This window comes from Pleurodeles waltl, chromosome 1_2 (genome assembly GCF_031143425.1).
Source record: "Pleurodeles waltl isolate 20211129_DDA chromosome 1_2, aPleWal1.hap1.20221129, whole genome shotgun sequence".
Classification (NCBI taxonomy): Eukaryota; Metazoa; Chordata; class Amphibia; order Caudata; family Salamandridae; genus Pleurodeles; species Pleurodeles waltl.
Genome location: NC_090437.1, coordinates 347,354,135 through 347,370,509, shown reverse-complemented (window position 1 = coordinate 347,370,509; position 16,375 = coordinate 347,354,135). Strand labels below are relative to the sequence as shown.

Here is a 16,375-nt window from a genome sequence, read left to right as displayed (position 1 = left end):
CATTACCTTCTATTTCACGGCCTCAGAGGGATAAAGATGTCTTGGTAAACAACATTGAACTGGCCTCACGCAATGGTTATTCATTGCGATGGTCTCAAATAGAGCCACATGGTCTTTTGAAACAGTTAATTTGCGAGCATACATCAGATTTCGCGGCCTGTCTTACTGAAGACTTAGACCCAGTTAATGTATTACTGCCTTCTCTTTGATATTGGAAGGTGCGAAAAAAGTTCTGACTAATAAAAGAGGAAAGGTGGGACAACGGGAGAAAACTGGCTGGTTTGGCTCAGAATGTACAAAAGCACATAAAAAACTAAAGAAGGCGTTAAGTACCATACCAAGATGTTCATGTGAGGTCCGGATCTGAAGATACGAATATAAGGAGGCCATTAGGAAAAGGAAAATTAGTTTGAAGGAGGAAACTTGGGAATCCCTCCATAATGCCAGTCACATGAAAGATAACATCCTCTTCTGGAAAATAATTAATTCCCCTACTCCAGGGGTCAGACAAGACCACAGAATAGAGATTGCAATAGCAGAAGAGGATTGGATTGGCTACGTTTCGAAGATCTATGGCATTGTTCCAGAGCTAGAGTCATGCAGTCTCTTAACTAGCGACTTTTCTCAAAATAATTTACCTCTGAGTGTAACACCCCACTTTGGATTAGAGGAAGTAGTAGAGGCCATTAATGCAAGTAAAGCCGGAAAAGCTCTGGGTCCTGATGGTGTCCCGGTAGACTTATACAAGGCCAGTGTACAATTATGGGGCCCTTTATTGACCCAGGTGTTGAGGGCCTGTTGCATTTTAGGTCCTTTACCTTCATGGCAAGATTTAATCATTGTCCCTATATTCAAAAAAGGTGATCGACTCAACCCAGCCTGTTACAGACCCATCTCATTACTTGACTCATTAGCCAAAATTGCAGGGACAATCATTTTAAATAGACTACAAGAGTGGGCTGGAAAAAATAACATCTTATCTGAATTACAGTACGGATTCCACCCAGGAATATGTACTGTAGAACAGGGACTGAATTTAAATATTATAATTGGGAAGTACACAAAGATTAAAGAAAGTAATTTGTATCTAGCCTTCATAGATTTGTCTTCAGCATTCGACTGTGTAGTCCATAATAAACTATGGAAAATCCTAAATGAACTGGGGGTAGATATGACAATAATACAGTTTGTACGGGAACTGTACTCAGGAAGTAGGGCGAAGGTGAGATATGGGATGGGGGGGAATGTACCAGATCATTTGGCATACACAGCGGTGTACGCCAAGACTGTGTATTAGCACCCTTCCTATTCTCAATATATATAAATAAACTGGAATCAGAATTAATAAGTAAATGTAACGATCTCCCGCAAATTGGTCATTCCCTGATCCCGGCTTTACTTTATACAGATGATGCGGTCCTCATGGCCCGGACCCTGATAGCTCTACAAAGGCTCCTAACAACCTGTGTAACTTATATGTCAGAACTGGGGATAAATGTCAATCGTTCAAAAACCTTTACAATGAAATGTGGCAAGAGATCCACCACATTTAGAGACATTATCATGCAAGGTGGGAAGATTGATAGTATCTCAACATTTGCCTATTTGGGAATAATGTTTGATAAAGATACGACATGGGCCAATTGTGTAAAGGTCAAGAAATTAGTTTATTAGGACAACTATGGCCCTGAAGAATTTTTCTAAGCGATTAGGGACGATTACACCACAGAATGTGCTAAAAGTATACAGAGCTAAATGTATCCCTTCTGTCACCTATGGAGCAGGTGTATGGGGATGTACTAATTGTAACCCGATTCAAACTGTGGAAAATGATTTTCTGAGATATCTGTTAATGGTACCAGGGGGCACTTCATCATATGTTAGTCATGTGGAACTTGGGGCCTCCTATTTGGTGGACCTAATAAAGATACAACCCATATTGTTTTGGCAGAAAATCTGGACCTCAGAATATGCTGGCCTAAATAGGTCAGTTTCATGGGATTCCATGGCTCTGACATATTCTTTAAGAGTCCCGTGGCTGAATTATATTATGAATTTTTTTTATAAAGATGGGACATAAAGAATATTACGATAGTCCAGAATTGTTGGAAACTTTAAGCAGGAAAGAGTCGAAGTCCCTGTCCCTGAAGTACTTAGAAGATTTGAGGTGGCTAGTAGAGTAAAAAAAAAAGTAGTGTTATGAACAATCAATTGATTTTGACCACGGATCGAATGCAATTTTATCTGATGTACATAGTAAAACCCAGACATCGCTTTCTTCTTATTCGGTTGAGGATGGACACGTTTCATCGTTTGGTAGCTTTCCCTATTATGAATGATTGGAGTCCAATATTAGGTGTGTGTCCTTGTGATTTAGTGTCAGTACAAAGCACAATACATGTGGTTTTCTTCTGTAAATTTTACAAAAAACAGAGAAAGCGTTTTTTAATTCCATTTTTAAGATTTTTACATATCCGACAATGCCGTCCAGCCTATTTATATCTTCAGATGTTACCCTCTACTGAAATATGTGATATTTTAGCAAATTTTTTAAGCTCCATAATATTTCAGAGACAATGTATGGATAGAATAGTAACATGATATTTGAGGCTCTCAGTTTCTTCGTAATTGACTAGCATGTTAGTAACGTGTAACTTATGCCCAAGCATGACTCAACGTTAAATAATAGTACCTTGGAGTAGAACTGGTGAGGAGCTTTTTTTTATAATAGTATGAAATACTATGCTTTATTTGTAAGTATAATTTTAAATGGATTTTTAACCACGACCTATGATGTATAAATTGTATTTTAGATATGTTATTGACTGAACGGGGCCTAATTTTAGGGTCCAAAAAAAATGTCTTTTATATATGTGATTATGAGATGATTTTCTATTGATTGTAATAGGAATGTATGCTTTTGCTTTTATGGTCCATGGAGACTAAAATAAATAAAGAGTTAGAGTCAGTAGAAATGACTCTATTGCTCCCTACCCTGCGCCATAGTGCGCCGTATTTTAAATAAGGCACACACATGGTGGCTATAAGGGGGTGCTAAGGGGCGCAGGAAAAGCGGTGCTGTACCCGGTGCAACGCCACTTTCCATAAATCTGCCCCTCAGTGTTTTATGTTTTACCAGTTTGATTCAATCAACATGGCTTCACGTGTGCCACACATTTGTCATATGTTAAACTGTTAGTGCTCTAGTTATTCTTCAGAACACTCTGGGAGGCTGTAGTAGAACACAAAGGAATCAACTGACAGGCTGCTCCTGTTGGAAGTACATGTTTTACTGAGAATGTCAGACTTCATTCTCATATCGCTGAGAATTTACGGAAAATATACTCTCATCTTAGCTTCTGAAGCACCATCCATAACCTCTATGGGAAAAACATGAGAAAAAAGATTTCTCTTGAACATGATTCATAAAATCCCAGCAGAAGGCTTTTTCACAGGGCAAAATCACCTCAGCAACATATGATTTATTTTGTAACTAAAATCTGTTATCATCCTTTATGTTTTCTCCTTTTTATGACCCTCAAAACCTGCCATTGACTACAATGCATTTAAGTGGGGTACTATCATGTATATCAGTCCCAAGATGACTGCTATCACTCTCTGGTTGAAGTGATGACAGCCAATCAGATCTTACCATGAGCTCTGTACTTATGCTCTGATAGGCCTGATATACAAATTTATTTTTCATTTAATATCTCAAGAACTACTTAATGGATTGACATCAAATAACAAAAAGCGTGGTTTCTGGACCAAACACCTTCCTGACAAATTTGGTGTAATTCCGTTTAGTGGTTCAGGATGCAGTTGTGTGTAAAATCTCAATGGTAATTAACATGTGAAACACATTTTTTCGACCCCGCCCCCTTTCTCTCTGCCCCTGTTTGACAGATCACCCCAAAACTTTTCATGCACAAGACGCAACAAGTAGATTCATCAAACAGTTCCAAAGCTATAGCAAAGTCAAAAAATGCTTTTCCTATGGAAACTAGGTCCTAACATGACGAATCTTCACAAACTTTTCATAACCAGCGTACCAGTTACTTCAGCTGCTGTCTGAAAAGTTCTGGTGTGATTCGTCAAGCCGGGGCTGAGAAAAATGGGGGGGGCAAAATGATTTTTCCTCATGCAAATTTTAAGGGGATTTTGCAGTTTTTAGACATGACTGCAGCCTGAACCGCTGAACAGATTTGCACAAAATTTTGAAGAAAGGTAGATTTTGGTCTAAGAAGAATCCATTGTGTAATTTAGCATAAATCTGCTCAGCAGTTTTGGAGTTATGAAAGGAGAATAATATAGAAGACTAGGGATGTGGATCCTTTGAGGATCTGCATGGATCTGCAGGTGCCATTCGGGGATCTGCAGGTACTCCCAAATCTGAGCAAAAAGCAAGGCCCTAATTGGCTGGCCGCAACCTGAAAGGAAAGTTTCAGCCGCCATTTTGTTTCTTGGCTGGACCCTGGGGGAGAACACAAGTAAAAACACACATAAGGGATCAGGATAAAGTATTCTGACCCCACAGGACACATGGGGGGGTCACTGAGGGACTCCTCATGGACAAAATAAATGTTTTTGGTTGATCCACAGTGGCTCATAAATCCGTGATGGATTTGTGGACCTGATGCACAAAAGAAATAAAAAAAGAGGCCACTCACATAAAATCCTCTGCCACACATGGTTCAAGGCCATGTGCAGCATAGGGTTGGGTGGATGTACGGGGGCTTGGCTGCAGGCCCAGGCAACAGGGCCGCACACGGCCTTGATTGTATTAACATAGAGAAATTACATGTTATTTTACGTTAAATAAGGCATAGAAATTCACTGGAAAAAAAAAGATTACAATGACGTTATAGTGAGGCTGACACTTTACCCACACAAAATCATAGAAATTCAGCTGTTATAGTTAGACTTATAATAATATTTATCTGACGAAACTATAACTTGTGCCATTAACCACTTCGCTGCCAGGCCTTTTCCCCCTCCTGTGCCAGGCCTTTTTTTGCCTATTTGGGGCAGTTCGCGCTTAGGCCCTCATAACTTTTTGTCCACATAAGCTAACCAAGCCAAATTTGCGTCCTTTTTTTGCAACATCCTAGCGATTCTAAAGGTACCCAGACTTTGTGGGTTCCCCTGAAGGAGGCCAAGAAATTGGCCAAAATACAGTGAAAATTTCGTTTTTTTCAAAAAAATTGGAAAAAGGGGCTGCAGAAGAAGGCTTGTGGTTTTTCCCCTGAAAATGGCATCAACAAAGGGTTTGCGGTGCTAAACTCAGCAGCTTCCCAGCTTTCAGGAACAGGCAGACTTGAATCCGAAAACCCAATTTTTCAACACAATTTTGGCATTTTACTGGGGCATACCCCATTTGTGCAATTTTTTGTGCTTTCAGCCTCCTTCCAGTCAGTGACCGGAATGGTCATGAAACCAATTCTGGATCCCAGAAACCTAAACATTTCTGAAAAGTAGACAAAATTCTGAATTCAGCAAGGGGTCATTTGTGTAGATCCTACAAGGGTTTCCTACAGAAAATAACAGCTGAAAAAGAAAAATATTGAAATTGAGGTGAAAAAAACATCAATTTTTCTCTACTTTTTACTCTGTAACTTTTCCCTGCAATGTCAGATTATCGAAAGCAATATACCGTTACGTCTGCTGGACTCCTCTGGTTGCGGGGATATATAGGGTTTGTAGGTTCATCAAGAACCCGAGGAACCCAGAGCCAATAAATGAGCTGCACCCTGCAGTGCGTTTTCATTCTATACCGGGTATACAGTAATTCATTTGCTGAAATATAAGGAGTAAAAAATAGCTATCAAGAAAACCTTTGCATTTCCAAAAAGGGCACAAGATAAGGTGTTGAGGAGCAGTGGTTATTTGCACATCTCTGAATTCCGGGGTGACCATAGTAGCACGTGAATTACATGGAATTTCTCAAATAGATGTCTTTTTTACACACACCCCTATATTTGGAAGGAATAAATGTAGAGAAAGACAAGGGGCAATAACACTTGTTTTGCTATTCTATGTTCCCCCAAGTCTCCCGATAAAAATGATACCTCACTTGTTTGGGTAGGCCTAGCGCCCGCGACAGGATATGCCCCAAAACACAACGTGGACACATCACAGAAAACAGAGCTGTTTTTAGCAAAGTGACTACCTGTAGATTTTGGCCTCTAGCTCAGCCGGCACCTAAGGAAACCTACCAAACCTGTGCATTTCTGAAAACTAGAGACCTAGGGGAATCCAAGGAGGGGTGACTTGTGTGGCTCGGACCAGGTTCTGTTACCCAGAATCCTTTGCAAACCTCAAAATTTGGCTAAAAAAACACATGTTCCTCACATTTCTGTGGCAGAAAGTTCTGGAATCTGAGAGGAGCGACAAATTTCCTTCCACCCAGCATTCCCCCACGTCTCCCGATAAAAATGATACCTCACTTGTGTGGGTAGGCCTAGCGCCCGCGACAGGATATGCCCCAAAACACAACCTGGACACATCACAGAAAACAGAGCTGTTTTTAGCATAGTGACTACCTGTAGATTTTGGCCTCTAGCTCAGCCGCCACCTAGGGAAACCTACAAACCTGTGCATTTCTGAAAACTAGAGACCTAGGGGAATCCAAGGAGGGGTGACTTGTGTGGCTCGGACCAGGTTCGGTTACCCAGAATCCTTTGCAAACCTCAAAATTTGGCTAAAAAAACACATGTTCCTCACATTTCGGTGGCAGAAAGTTCTGGAATCTGAGAGGAGCCACAAATTTCCTTCCACCTAGCGTTCCCCCACGTATCCCGATAAAAATGATACCTCACTTGTGTGGGTAGGCCTAGCGCCCGCGACAGGATATGCCCCAAAACACAACGTGGACATATCACAGAAAACAGAGCTGTTTTTAGCAAAGTGACTACCTGTAGATTTTGGCCTCTAGCTCAGCCGCCACCTAGGGAAACCTACCAAACCTGTGCATTTCTGAAAACTAGAGACCTAGGGGGATCCAAGGAGGGGTGACTTGCGGGGCTCGGACCAGGTTCTGTTACCCAGAATCCTTTGCAAACCTCAAAATTTGGCTAAAAAAACACATGTTCCTCACATTTCTGTGGCAGAAAGTTCTGGAATCTGATAGGAGCCACAAATTTCCTTCCACCCAGCGTTCCCCCAAGTCTCCCGATAAAAATGATACCTCACTTGTGTGGGTGGCCCAGGTGCCTGCAACATAATAAGGCCCAAAACCTGAAGGGATAGAAGGGATAGCACAGCAAGTTTATAAGGGCATATTCTTTTATACATCTTTAGACGGACTCTGCTTTGGGGACCCACATAAGTGAGGTGTCATTTTACTTGGGAGACTGAGGGGAAAACTGGGGAGTAGGAATTTTGTGCTGGAGCGGTGATCCTACTAAGAAAAATCAGGAAAATATGCTTTTTTATGCAAATTGTGAGGTTTACAGAGGAGTCTGGGTAAGAAAATGTTGGGGGAGCCACACAAGCCACACCTCCCTAGACTCCTTGGGGTGCCTAGTTTTAAAAAGTTTCTGGGTTTTGTAGGTTTCCCTACATGACGGCCGCACCCAGGACCAAAAACATAGGTGGGCCCTCCCCCCCAAACACAGGTATTTTTGGAATATATCACTTTGATGGGTGCACATACGTCCGTGATGTGCCAAACACTAAAATTGTGAAAAGAAACACACTTAGGTTATGTGAAGAAGACCCCTCACCCACCAACCAAGTTGGTGGCATGCTTCATCATCGGGGTCCCACCTGAGGCACCTAGCGTGTCTCAAGTGTGCTGCGACGCCTGATTACAGCGGAGCAGGTTTTGTCATTTGTACCACACATACTGGTTGGATTTGGCACGAGGGTGAGTGATGGTTCAGTAGATAAAATTTTATTAACAAGAGATTTCACAAAAGTGAAATGCACTGGTAATAACTGAAAGGCCAAAAAACTGAACCAATGACTCACAGCTCGTGAGCTGTAAAGCCACGACAAGGCACCAACCGCTTTACAGTCCATTCACACACCTTTCATACATGACATGCACTAGACCATTCACGCCGCCAGCCACGGGCCCAGCACATTACAAGACTCGCATCCACAGACAGCGCCAGTCAAGGGCCCATCACTTTCATACGCCCACATGCCTGATACAGCAATCACACCAGCTGATGAGTGTGTGGACTGGCGTTTGGCCGGCACTGCCAGCCAAGCGCCACCCCACCCACACCACCAGCCAAGCGCCACCCCACACACACCGCCAGCCCAGCGCCACCCCACACACACCGCCAGCCAAGCGCCACCCCACACACACCGCCAGCCAAGCGCCACCCCACACACACCGCCAGCCAAGCGCCACCCCACACACACCGCCAGCCAAGCGCCACCACACCCACGCCGCCAGCCAAGCGCCACTCTACACATGCCATCCCCTTTTTTTTGTTTTTAAACAACAAAGAAACCACTAATCATAAATTAGTACAAAACTACAAACACAAAAGCTCTAACTGAATACATGACTAATGCCAACCGTGAAACCGAACATATAAAAATATAAAACACCAGTTTACGCTCACGGAATTTCCCAATAATTCTTCTGTGTGTGGTAGCTCCTGAAACAGCCACCCACACACAGCCCAGGCTTTGAAGGACAATCAGGGCAGTACATCCTAGTCTCCTTCCTGATACCTCTTCGAGCACAGACTCTACATCTCTTAGCAGGAAAGTTTTTTTTGGCCGTGGGAGGAATGTGCTCAGCAAAGTGACGATCTTTCAATCTAGCCACATCCTCCACCACTGCTTCTCTAGGAACTCTTGCCTGTTCCAGCACAACAAGGCTAGCTATGATAGACTCCTGAAATTTCACAAATGTCATCCTTGACTCTGGAGAACTATCCTTAAACACAACAAAAGCATTAAAAGTTGCCAAGTGGAACAAGTGAAGCGCTAATTTCTTATACCACACATAAGACTTACGAGCAGCAGTGTAAGGTTCTAACCTCTGATCTACTCTATCAACACCACCCATGTGCTTATTATAGTCTAAGATGCACACAGGTTTGCGCACTTCGGCAACCTGACCCCAAACAGCCACAGGTGAAGTACTCTCATCATGGATGGTGCTTAGCATGTATACATCCCTCTTGTCTACAAATTTCAGAGCTAGCAGCTCATCATTCCGCAAGGCACTGCACTGTCCCTTCTCAAGTTTTTTACAGACAAGCTCTTTTGGATAGCCTTTCCGATTAGAGCGGATTGTGCCACAAGCAACAGTGTCCACTCTGAACAACTCCTTGAACAACCGAACTCCAGTGTAGAAGTTATCTACATATAAATGGTGACCTTTGTTAAACAGTCGTCTACCAAGTTCCCACACAATTTTCTCACTAACTCCAAAAGTGAGAGGACAACCAGGGGGGTCAATATTGGAATCCCTACCAGTGTAGACCCGGAAATTATAAACATATCCTGTACTACTTTCTGACAGCATATACAATTTAATTCCATACCGTGCCCTCTTGCTAGGAATGTACTGCCTAAAAACCAAACGACCCTTGAACAGGACCAAAGACTCATCTACAGATATTTCTTTCCCTGGAACATAGATCTCTGAAAACCGATCTACCAAATGATCAAGGACAGGTCTAATCTTAAAAAGACGGTCAGAATCAGGATGATCTTGTGGCAAGGCTAAAGCATTATCTACAAAATGCAACATCCGAAGAAGAAGCTCATACCGGTTACGACTCATGATGGCAGGAAATATAGCAGTTGCCATCAAGGGACTAGTAGACCAATATGAAGACAGCGACGGCTTCCTTATCAGCCCCATCAAAAAAGTTAAACCCAAGAACTTTTTCAACTCTTCCAGATTTGTGGGAATCCACCGGCTAGCTCTAGAGTGTGGCCTAAGTCTGGCAGCGTTGTCCCTCAAAAACTGCTCTGCATACAAATTAGTCTGCTCAACAATCTCTTCCAAAAATATATCGTCCATAAACAACTCAAAAAAGTTGACGGGCAAAAAGTTTTCCGTATTAACTCGACACCCTGGAAAACCAGTAAACGCAGGCAACTGTGGCTGCTCCATGTTTGGTGCAACCCATGCGTCAGGTCTTCCAATGGGAAGCCTTTCAGCCGCTGGCTCCTGCACCATTGGCACATCACTGTCCTCCTCTAAAACAGGCCCTTCATCAGCACTGAGAGTGGCTTCATCATCAGATGATTCATCTCTGACAGAAAATTCACTTCCAGAATCCTGCACTTCCTCCTCTGCCTCAGATGCAGAGTCAGTCTCATATTCATGGTCAGAAGATGACTCAAAAAGCACACTAACAACCTGCTGAGCGGTCATCCTACGGCTGGCCATGATCCTTCCTACTAAAATTAACTGGACAAATACACCACCAACAACCAGCACTGTTTAAGATAAGTAACAAAGTATAGGTTTATCACTAAGAATTATAAACTCAAAAACTATACTGCTCACTTGCCTGAAAAAGCTTGACTCACCAGCAACTACTCTGCACAGCCACAGCAATCACCAACGATATCCCACTAAAAAGAGAAAAAAAAAAGCAAATTAGACATAAGACAACACAATAATCATTGTGCATAACTCTAAGGACAATTTCACACACAATCCTGCATTCAGTACACCACCTACAAACATGTCATTCATGCATTGCAACAATACTCACTTGGAGTAAATTTATTTACTTACCTAAAACATGCAACTACGCAAACCGCAGGACAACTACTGCCAAAACTGCAACAAGCCACAGCAAAGTCAGCAAAAGCTTTGAACTAAAACAAAAAGGAGAAAAACTGTTATTATCATAAAAGTAAATACTTCGCCAGTTGACAAACACTCCGCCACTAACCATTTTTTCATTTTCCCGTGTCTAGTCTTCTCTGCTTGGGGGAAGATGGGCCTAAAAAAAAAATAGGCCAATCTACCCCCAAGGGGAGGGGGCAGAAATCACCCAGATTACATTGCACCCTTTGGGGGGGGGCGACCCTTGCCCAAGGTGCCACACCCCCACACAAAGCACACACACACATACATAGTATCCCTGGCGCTATGGGGATTCTGCCCCCCTTGGGGACAGAAAGGCCTAAAAAATAGGCATATCTGCCCCCTAGGGGGGCAGAACTGCCCAAAAATACATGAGGGCCCCTGCACAAAAAATACACATCAACAATAAAATCCCTGGTGTCTAGTGGCTTTCTGCCCCCCTTGGGGGCAGATCGGCCTAAAAATAGGGCCAATCTGCCCCCAAGGGGGGCAGAAACGACAATAAATACATTGCGCCCCTGGGGGGAGCGACCCTTGCCCAAGGGGCCACCCCCCAACACAAAGCACACATACATACATACTATTTCTGGCGCTATTGGGATTCTGCCCCCCTTGGGGGCAGAAAGGCCTAAAAAAAATAGGCCTCTCTGCCCCCAAGGGGGGCAGAACTGCCCAAAAAATACATGAGGGCCCCTGGGGGCGACCCTTGCCCAAGGGGCCGCCCCCCAACACAAAAAATACACATCAACAATAAAATCCCTGGTGTCTAGTGGCTTTCTGCCCCCCTTGGGGGCAGATCGGCCTAAAAATAGGGCCAATCTGCCCCCAGGGGGGGGCAGAAACGACGTAAAATACATTTGCCCCCAAAGGGGAGCGACCCTTGCCCAAGGGGCCGCCCCCCAACACAAAAAATACAAATCAACAATAAAATCCCTGGTGTCTGGTGGCTTTCTGCCCCCCTTGGGGGCAGATCGGCCTAAAAATAGGGCCAATCTGCCCCCAGGGGGGGCAGAAACGACGTAAAAAGCATGTGCCCCCAAAGGGGAGCGACCCTTGCCCAAGGGGTCGCTCCCCTACACTAATATTCACTCACACACACACACATACAGAAATCCCTGGTGTCTAGTGGGCATTCCTGCTGCCCGATCGCATCGCGATCGGGCAGCAGGAATGCTCAAAGAGACATCGAGGGAAAGGAAAACCCTTTCCTTTCCCTCGATGCCTCTCTGAGAGCACCCCCACCCCGCAGGAAGGTGAAATACTCACCTTCTCCCTTGACGCGCTGGAAGCAAATGGCTTCCAGCGCGTCATTCCCCCTTTCCATGAAATCAGCGCGCGATCGCGCGCTGACGTCATGGGGGGGGGCGTGGGCGTGAAAGGGGAAGGGATTCCCCTTTCAGCCCTGGCCTGGGGGTGTTGGGGGGCGGCCCTCGGGGGAAGCGCTAGCGCTTCCCCCGACTGCCAGTCCCTGGACGTAATGGTTACGTCCATGGCGCCACACGGGCGCTCCCATGGACGTAACCATTACGTCCGTGGCGGGGAAGGGGTTAAGTAAATGTAGCAAAATAAACAGATGAAGGACAGAATGCTGAACAATGCAAACATGGACCCCCAGTCACAAAGATCTGGGTTTAATCCATTGTTTTTGTGTTCATCATGCCACCCCAGTTTGGAACCAACCATATGCAAATCAGTCTTAACCCTGTTCTCCCTGGGAATTGTCCAGCCCGAACTGCCAAGTCAAGTCCTCCCTGGACTCGAATCAAGCATCCTGGTATTGGTTTCGGGGTCTCAGCCCTCATCAGCCAGGCTATCTAGAATACAGAGGTGCAGTGAGCCCTGGACCCACGTCTGAGCATACCCTTCCCTCTTAGGGTGAAAAAAGTAAAAGAACAGCCGATTGACAGAATGCTTAACAATGCAAACATTCACCCCCATTAACAAAGATCAGGTTTTAATCCATCATTTTTTTTGCCCACCCCTTTGACCCAGCCATATGCACATCAGTCTTAACCCTACTCCCCATGGAACATTCCAGCCCGAACTGCAAAGTCAGGTCCTCCCTGGACCGGAATAAAGCATCCTGGTACCAGCTCTAGGGTATTACCCCTCATCAGCCAGGGTTGCCTGAATCCAGTGGCGCAGTCAGCACAGGACCCACATCTGGGCATACTCTTCCCCCTAAGGGAGACAAAAGCAAAAAGAATGGATGATGGATGAAATGCTAAACAATGCAAACATTCACCCCCAGTCACAAAGATCTGGGTTTAATCCATTGTTTTTTTGCCCACCACACTACCTCAATGTGGACCCAGCCATATTGACATCAGTCTTGACCCTGCTCCCCATGGGAACAGTCCAGCCAGAACTGCCAAGCCAGGTCCTCCCTGGCTAAGTAACTTCAGGCCACAAGTTATAGTTTTTTATCATAAGTATAGCTATAAGTATAAGTATAACTGCTGAATATCTATGGTTTGTGTGGGTAAAATGTCAACCTAACTATAACGTGGTAGAACGTCACTGTATCCTTTGTTTTTTTTCACTGAATGTAAAATTCACTAAAAAAAACAGAGGTTACAGGGACATTATAGTTAGGTTCAGATTTTACACATACAAAACCATAGAACTATCTCAAGAAACTATAACTCATGCCCTGTGGTAACTATAACTTGCTACCCTGCCATGCACAGTTTTCTCATCAAAAACTGTATTACAAATGTTGCACTGATATTATCAATGATGTCATAGAGGATGTCATGACTGATGTAGTATGTGGGGTAATTAGCAGCGTGTGGCAAGGGCATGGGTTATAGTTACCTTAGGGCATGTGGGCATAGTTTCTTGAGATACGTATGATTATAACTGCTGCATTTTCTATGGTTTTGTGTGTGTGCAATCTAAACCTATCTATTACGTCTCGGGAACCTTTTGTCATGCCTGTCTAGGCAGAGCCATGACCGAGCATACCTTCTGTCCGGTTAAGGGTGACATTGAAACCCATTTGACGGCAAATGTGCAGTGCTCACAGATTGAGGACTTCAGAGATGCAGAGCAAAATAGAAAACACTTCTGCATTGGGGGACTAAAGTCCCGCTTCGACTCGTGAGATAGTGGCCATCTTGATTGGGAATGCTATTTAGCTGCTTTAAAGACCGGAAAAATGCTTGGACTCACCTATTTCAACAGACCCCCTCTGTGTTACTGGTTGCTATTCTTTGGTGGCTCCATCCACATCTTCTTGCTGCAGCATTCATGGATTCTGAAACCTGGGGGAAACAAGAGACAACAAAATTAAAACATTTAAGGCAGTAACAGCCCTCGCGTGCCTGCAAATTACTTAACTGGGGTGGGCATGATGTTTCCATCTTTTGATGTTCTGACAAGCTCCTAAGTTTCCATACCAGGGTAAACTCTGATACTCGTGTCCTGCAACAAAAGGGACACGTTTAAATTTAGGCAATAGACTTGTGTCCAAAAAGATATATATATATATACTTAACACTATGACATGCATAAAAGGTATATCTGGCAAAATAGGTTTCTGCTATGCTGCCATGAATAAACTATATGTATATATATATATATATATATATATATATATATATGAAGCTGTGGAACACTATGTGACTGGTAAGTGAAGTTAATTTGCCAAGTTACATGTTGCCTTGTTCTAAGAAGAATTAGTGTATTCAGTAATCATGTACACTGTGAAGCATGTCTATATATGAATAGTTAGTTTGCATGTTTTGGTAACCTACCCTTTTTTCTACTAGACATTGGTTATTAGGTACAAGGCACTTCCGGGTATACATTGAGGTATGTACATAGTTCTATAAGTGCTTGATGCATGTATGTCGCATATATCCAGTAAATTGAGTAACAACTCTAAAATTGTGCACACACATACAGATTGACCAGCTCCAGGGAATCCCATCCTTTCCACTCCTTCCCATAAAAACCTGTTGTCAAAAACAGACGTAGGCAGGGAAAAGGGATGAAACAGGTATAACATTTTAACGAGGGTGAGATAGAATGTTAGCACATTTTGCATCACTAATCTAAATCTCAACTTCTAGAGAGTGATGTCCAAGTGCATCTCCACGTAGCAGTCTTCCAAGAAAGGTCCAAGGATTGGGAGTAATGGCTTTTCTTCCACTCTCCTTCCCCATTGGGTTTGAGTTTCCTTGTCACCCATAGCTTGAATAGGGCGGTTTGAGCCTGGTGGTGGAGTTGGGAACCAGCAATGCCTTTCCATCTCAATCCTGTGTGAACAGATGGTGAGTGCTTGATACTTTTTTTTAAAAATTTCTAAGGTTTTTCTAATTCCATTTCCTAACTATAAAGTCCCTGTAACCTTTGTCTTTTTCATTGAATGTCTATGGTTTTTTGATGTAAAGTAATATTTAATTACCATACGTTAATCCAACTACTGCCACACATGACTTTTAGCCAGGAATGGAAGGGGTTGACAGCAGGGCCTGGGTTGTGGCCAGGCCTTGTAGTGAACTCCCCTCATGCAGCCAACCTCACATAGTGGGTCTGTGAATGGGCGTGTGAGTGGCTGTATGGGTGTGTGACTCGGTGAATGTGGTTGTGTAAGTGGGTGTGTGAGTGTATGAGTGGACATGTGAGTGAGTGTGTGAGTGGCCATGTGGGTCTAAGAGTGACTTTGTGGATCTGTGAGAGGCTGTATAGGTGCGTGAGTGGGTGCGTGAGGTTTGTGAGTGGTTGTGTGGGTGTATAATTGGTTGTGTGAGTGGGTGTATGAGTGGCTGTGTAGGTCTGTGAGTGGGTGCATGAGTGTGTGAATGGGTGTGTGAGTGGGACTGAGTGCATGTTTTTTTTTTACTGGGGTCTGGATCAGAAGATTTGTCATGGATTCACACAGGGGCTGCGCTGAGCATCACAGAGGATCTACAGGTCCTCATCACTCCTACAAAAAAAAACTTTTGGGGGCAATTTCCTGCCCATCAGTCCTATTGAGTCAGAATAATTCTATCCTGACCCCTGATGTCCTATTTCATTTTTATTCCCACATCCCTTGGACTGAGTGCCATTAGACAAAATGGTAGCTGCAACTTTCCTGTCAGGTTGCAGACAGCCAATCATGGCATTTCTGTTGGTGTGTGGATACGTGGCTCCACCAAAGTGGATCTGAGGTAGATCTGCATCTCCAGATATGCATACATTTGTTTTCTTTGTTTTCTTTTGTTCACTTCCCCATCCTATTTAGGAGACCGTGGGCTCTATCACCCAGGGCTGATGTATTTATATCTAAGGGAATGAGGCACACTGCCCATCTCTCGGAGCCTTTTTTGGCCCAGGGGACTGCCTCCCCTGGGGCCCAAACTAGCTATAAAGGAGGGGGAGATTCAGCCCCCATCCCGAGTGGTTTTCGTCCCTGGGTACTTCATTCCCTGGTGCACAATTTATTTAATATTTTAGGGTAGGGGCGTTCAACCCCTCTCCTCCCCGTCATATTTGGCCCCAGGAATCCCATCCAAGCCTTTAATGGCCCGAGGACCCATCATCCAGGGCCGGCTCACTTGCTATGTCCGGGGTGGGCAGGGGAAACGT

The 16,375-nt window shown here is 44.1% G+C and overlaps 1 long non-coding RNA gene across 1 annotated transcript in view; it reads right to left on the bottom strand.

Annotated features, from left to right (window-relative positions):
- LOC138295556 (uncharacterized) overlaps positions 1–14,060 on the bottom strand; it is a 68,139-nt gene extending 54,079 nt beyond the window's left edge. The window contains exon 1 of the long non-coding RNA XR_011203625.1: positions 13,973–14,060. This is a non-coding gene — a long non-coding RNA (uncharacterized lncRNA). The remainder of the gene's footprint in view (positions 1–13,972) is intronic.
- Positions 14,061–16,375: the final 2,315 nt, after the last annotated feature.